Raw genomic sequence first — 6000 nt, 5'->3', positions numbered from 1 at the left:
ATGTGACTTATGTTACAAATGATTATTTATTGCAGCAAAAGTAAACACTTTAATCCAATTAAGGCTTTGTGTAAACAAACTACCTTTGTTTATAGCGGACGCTACATTTATGAAGACGGCTGCACACATTTGTTTTTTATTTGAGATGCTCACACACATTTCTATCATAGGGGACCCCTTGATTCCTTTTGTGTGGTCTTATGATTCATTCATAACTCTCATATCTCATTTTGTAAATGCACACATCCCTACATGGTGATTACTAATGCATCAAGCATTATCAGTAGAACCTGCATCAAATGTAAAAGAGATGTAATCCTTGGTTCCTCACAGCAGGTTGAATACCACTCTACGTCTAGTATTGTTCTGCTTTTTAGGTATGAAACACTGGTCTCCGGTGGCGAAGCATATATACGTCCTGGTCGTGAGTTTGAACCATTTGACCACGGCTCTGCACACAGGAAGTAGGTATTTCTATATACCAGCTGCATGTGAACAGAAAGGTAAAAGGCTTACATTGGGCGGCAGGTAGCCTAGCTGTTAGAAACGTTGGACTAGTAACTAGGTGAAAAATCTGCCGATGTGCCCGATGTGCCCTGCACTTATCCCTAATTGGTCCAGGGCCACCTTCAAAAATGGCTGATCTCTGAACCCACTCTACGAGGGTGTTTTAGAGGAAGTTGAATATGTAAAAAAAAAAAAACATTTCCAATTTGTACCCACCCAATTATTATTTTAGAAAACTAAGATCAAATACTATAGACTTTAACTGACAAAGAAATTCCTTCCTGTTCCACCCAATTCTATTGTCATGAGTGTTTTGGACCGGTTTTGACCCTTCCACTCAAAATGGCTACTCTGATAACACACTGGTCTGCTGGGTTCTTAATGGACAAGACCCCAGGGTTGCTGCAGCGTTTTTCACAGTAAATGAAGGCGACGTCGCTCTCTGTCTCGGTGCCAGTTGCAGTGTCTTTGATTCCTGTTGCTTGAAGTGCTGGCAAAGGCTTCTATCTTGCCACCATCTCCCTGCCTTCATCACACCACAGCACTGTGTTCAGTGTGCTCTAATGTCTCATTAATAATGCAGTGGGACATATGTCATTATTACAGAACAGTGGGGCGGCAGGGTAGCCTTGTGGTTAGAGCGTTGGACTAGTAACCGGAAGGTTGCAAGTTCAAACCCCCGAGCTGACAAGGTACAAATCTGTCGTTCTGCCCCTGAACAGGCAGTTAACCCGCTGTTCCTAGGCCGTCATTGAAAATAAGAATTTGTTCTTAACTGACTTGCCTGGTTAAATAAAGGTAAAATTAAAAAAATTAAATTAACAAGGCATTTTTGAGCTGTAGCCATTTTGAGCCCTAAAAGAAGTGCAATGGATGATGACGGTGATGTGACACAATAAAACGTATGTTATTTAAAGAGAAATGGATACATTTGAAGACAAATTACTATATACATTGACTGCTTAGCGATCAATAACTGCGTTACAACAAATAAAGGTAACACTTTAAGATTCCTTAACATAAAGCATTTATAATGGATTAGTAATAGTTTATTCATTGTTTATTCATAATTACTCCCACATTTGTAAACATTAGTAGCCTAGATATTCACACATTTAAACAACTTTAAAAGTATTTAATAAAGATCTTTAATATTAGTCCTTATAAACCATTTACTGATCATGAGTTAAGTATTTGTGTGGCCTCATCTAAAGTGTGGGCTATTTATATCAATGTTTTGAGTGACTTGTAGTAATTTTCTCACAAAAAGATGGACATGCCATTGGTAGACATTCCATCAGTACCTGATGCTCCTTAAGGTCTCAAAAAGATGTCAATAGTTAAACAATAAGCACCCACTGTCAGGATTTGGCCAGGGTTGTTCCGGTTTTTGGTCACTAGATGCCCCCATTGTGCCTTTTGACCTTTTGTTTTTCCTTGATCCCCATTATTATTTGCACCTGTGCCTCATTTCCCCTGATTGTATTTAAACCCTTTGTTTTCCTCTGTTCTTTGCTCTGTGTTTGTATGTTAGCACCCAGCCCTAGTACTCTGAGAACTCTTGTTGATCCCGGTGGACTCTCTTGTGGAATTCTGTTTTTTGTTCTTTGTTTGTTTTTTGAGTATCTTTTGATGCTTTTTGTGCTTTACCTTCCACCTTGTGGATTTACCTTTTTTGTCTTGGAGGATTACCTTTGTTCTTATAGGATTCCTTTTGAGGTTGTGGAGTTACATGTTTTCCTGAAGAACTTCACTTTTTACTTCATTAAATACACCGTCTCAAGTACAGCTGTGTCTGCCTCATCTTCTGGGTTCTGCCGACTATTCGTGGCTCAGTTGGTTAAGTGACTGTTTCTCACTCCGGAGACCCGGGTTCGCAACTGGGTCCTGACACCCACAGAGGATGTTAAAGAAAATATATTGAACATTTTATTCCTAAATAGTCGCACTGCTGTAGTGTGAGGTGTAACTTCAGACACACTCTATGCTGAGTAAAATAACGTATTTAGTCCAGAAATGCTAACATAAGTGTTTATTGTCGTTGACTTTTCTACCAAAACCAAAATGTGGACTGCAGTCACTCCTTAGAGTTGTCTAATATCGCTAACCGAGGACTAAAATCTTGCGTCATTTGGTAATTTCTAGGTCCATATATGTTAGAAATTCCGGTTTGCGAAGTCTCCACCCCCCTTCCCCTAATTTCACCACACCACGAAGCAGTCGAAGCACAACACCCCATAATGACAAAGCGAAAACAGGTTTTTAGACATTTTTGCAAACTTATTTAAAAAAAATTATAATAATAATTCAGACCCTTTGCTATGAGACTCGAAATTGGGCTCAGGTGCATCCTGTTTCCCTTGATCATCCTTGAGATGTTTCTACAACTTGGTTGGAGTCCACCTGTGGTAAATTCAATTGATTGGACATGATTTGGAAAGTCACACACCTGTAATGTCACACAGTTGACAGTTTATGTCAAAAACCAAGCCATGAGGTTGATGGAATTGTCCGTAGAGCTCCAAGACAGGATTGTGTCAAGCCACAGATTTCTGCAGCATTTATTGTTCATTTTACGTTTATTTATACAGGTTTTTCTCATTGAGATAAAATCTCTTTTTCAAGAGTGACCTGGTCCAACAGCAGCAGCAGGAACAAAGTTTCAGACAAAACAACTTACTAACACAACATTGAACAAAACTATAGACACCCATACAGTATAACAATTACATATTACGTATATAAAAAAAACACGAACGTCAAAACTAAAGACAATTACACTCTTCTATGATATTTACAACGATCAAGTGTTTAAACTCCACCAACGTGACTAGATCATCACATTTTTAATTGTTCAAGAGATGGAGGACCACGGAGCTGGGTAACTAAAACTATTTTGACCATGACCTGTTCTAATTCTTTGTACTGTTAAAAGCAAATGAGAATGGGACCGTGATTGATATTTATTTACTGACTTGATTAAAAAAGAACAGTGGCATTTTACCCAGTATGGCCTTACAAATCAGTGTACACCCGTGTTTAAGCCTACAATATGCAAGGTCAATGACGAACAGCCTAAGGCGCTGTAGAGATCATAATGACGTTTTTGAATGGTAATGAACCTGAGAGCCACATGATATACTGAATCAAGAGCTCTCAGGGTAGTGGTTGAGGCCTGCATATACTGTATATATACAGTTGAAGTAGGAAGTTTACATACACTTAGGTTGGAGTCATTAAAACTTACTTTTCAACCACTCCACAAATGTCTTGTTAATGTTTTTCCTCATAATCCTGGACTATCGGACCACCATTTTATTACATTTGCAACAAATAATCTGCTCAGACCCCAACCAAGGATCATCAACAGCTGTGCTATAAATTCTTGGACAACCCAAAGATTCCTAGATGCCCTTCCAGACTCCCTCTGCCTACCCAAGGACGTCAGAGTATAAAAATAGGTTAACAACCTAACTGATGAACAAATTTAACCTTGTGTAATACCCTAAATGCAGTCGCACCGCTAAAAACTAAAAACATTTGTCAAAAGAAACTAGCTCCCTGGTATACAGAAAATACTCCAAACTCTGAAGCAAGCTTCCAGAAAATTGGAACGGAAATGGGGCTACACTGAACTGGAAGTCTTCCGACTAGCATGGAAAGCAGTATTGAAGAGCCCTCATGCTGCTCGAACATCCTATTTTTCCAACTTAATTGAGGAGAATAAGAACAATCCAAAATAGATTTTTTTATACTGTCGCAAAGCTACTAAAAAGCAACATTCCCCAAGAGAGGATGGCTTTCACTTCAGCACTGATAAATTCATGAACTTCTTTGACGAAAAGATCATGATCATTAGAAAGCAAATTATGGACTCCTCTTTAAATCTGCGTATTTCTCCAAAGCGCAGTTGTCCTGAATCTGTACAACACTGCCAGGACCAAGGATCAAGGGAGACACTTAAGTTTTTTAATACTATATCTCTTGACACATTGATGAAAACAGCCTTGGCCTCTAAACCTTCAAGCTGCAAACTGGACCCTATTCCACCTAAACTACTGAAAGAGATGCTTCTTGTGCTTGGCCCTCCTATGTTGAACATAATAAACTTCTCTCTATCCACCGGATGTGTACTGAACTCACTAAAAGTGTCAGTAATAAAGCCTCTCTTGAAAAAGCCTAACCTCGACCCAGAAAATATTTATTCAACTATCGGCCTATATCGAAACTCCCATTCCTCTCGTAACAAAATTCAAAAGCTGTTGCGCAGGAACTCACTGCCTTCCTGAAGACAAACAATGTATACGAAACACTTCTGGTTTTAGACCCCATCATAGCACTGAGACTACACTCGTGAAGGTGGTAAATAACCTTTTAATGGCGTCAGACCAAGGCTCTGTATCTGTCCTCATGCTCCTAGACCTTAGGACTGCTTTTGATACCATCGATCACCACATTATTTTGGAGAAATTGGAAACCCAAATTGGTCTACATGGACAAGTTCTGGCCTGGTTTAGATCTTATCTGTCGGAAATATATCAGTTTGTCTCTGTGGATGTTTTGTCCTCTGACAAATCAACTGTAAATTTCGGTGTTCCTCAAGGTTCTGTTTTATGACCACTATTGTTTTCACTATATATTTTACCTCTTGGGGATGTCATTCGAAAACATAATGTTAACTTTCACTGCTATGCGGACGATGCACAGCTGTACATTTCGATGAAACATGGTAAAGCCTCAACATTGCCCTCCCTGGAAGCCTGTGTTTCAGACATAAGGAAGTGGATGGTGGCAAATGTTTTCATTTTACTTAACCCTGATTTCAAGGTATTACTGCTAACCTAAAAAGCATTACATGGGCTTGCTCCTACCTATCTTTCTGATTTGGTCCATCCGTACATACCTATACGTACGCTACAGTTACAACACGCAGGCCTCCTTACTGTTCCTAAGCAAACAGCTGAAGGCAGGGCTTTCTCCTATCGAGCTCCATTTTTATGGAATGGTCTGCCTATCCATGTGAGAGACGCAGACTCGGTCTCAATCTTTAAGTCTTTATTGAAAACTCATCTATTCAGTAGGTCCTATGATTGAGTGTAGTCTGGCCCAGGGGTGTGAAGGTGAACGGAAAGGCACTGGAGCGACGAACCGCCCTTGCTGTCTCTGCCTGGCCGGTTCCCCTCTCTCCACTGGGATTCACTGCATCTAACCCTATTACGGGGGCTGAGTCACTGGATTACTGGTGCTCTTCCATGCCGTCCCTAGGAGAGATGAGTCACTTGAGTGGGTTGAGTCACTGACGTGAGCTTCCTGTCCGGGTTGGTGCCCTCCTCGGGTTCGTGCCCTGGAGAAGGTCTTCATGGGCTATACTCAGTCTTGTCTTGGGGTAGTAGGTTGGTGTTTGAAGATATCCTTCTAGTAGTGTGGGGGCTGTGCCATGGCAAAGTGGGTGGGGTTATATTCTGCCTGTTTGGCCCTTTCCGGCAGTATCGT

Source organism: Oncorhynchus gorbuscha, linkage group LG02, assembly GCF_021184085.1.
Source record: "Oncorhynchus gorbuscha isolate QuinsamMale2020 ecotype Even-year linkage group LG02, OgorEven_v1.0, whole genome shotgun sequence".
NCBI classification, from domain to species: Eukaryota; Metazoa; Chordata; class Actinopteri; order Salmoniformes; family Salmonidae; genus Oncorhynchus; species Oncorhynchus gorbuscha.
The sequence above is the reverse complement of the archived record's forward strand: the minus strand, read 5'-3'. Positions refer to the sequence as shown.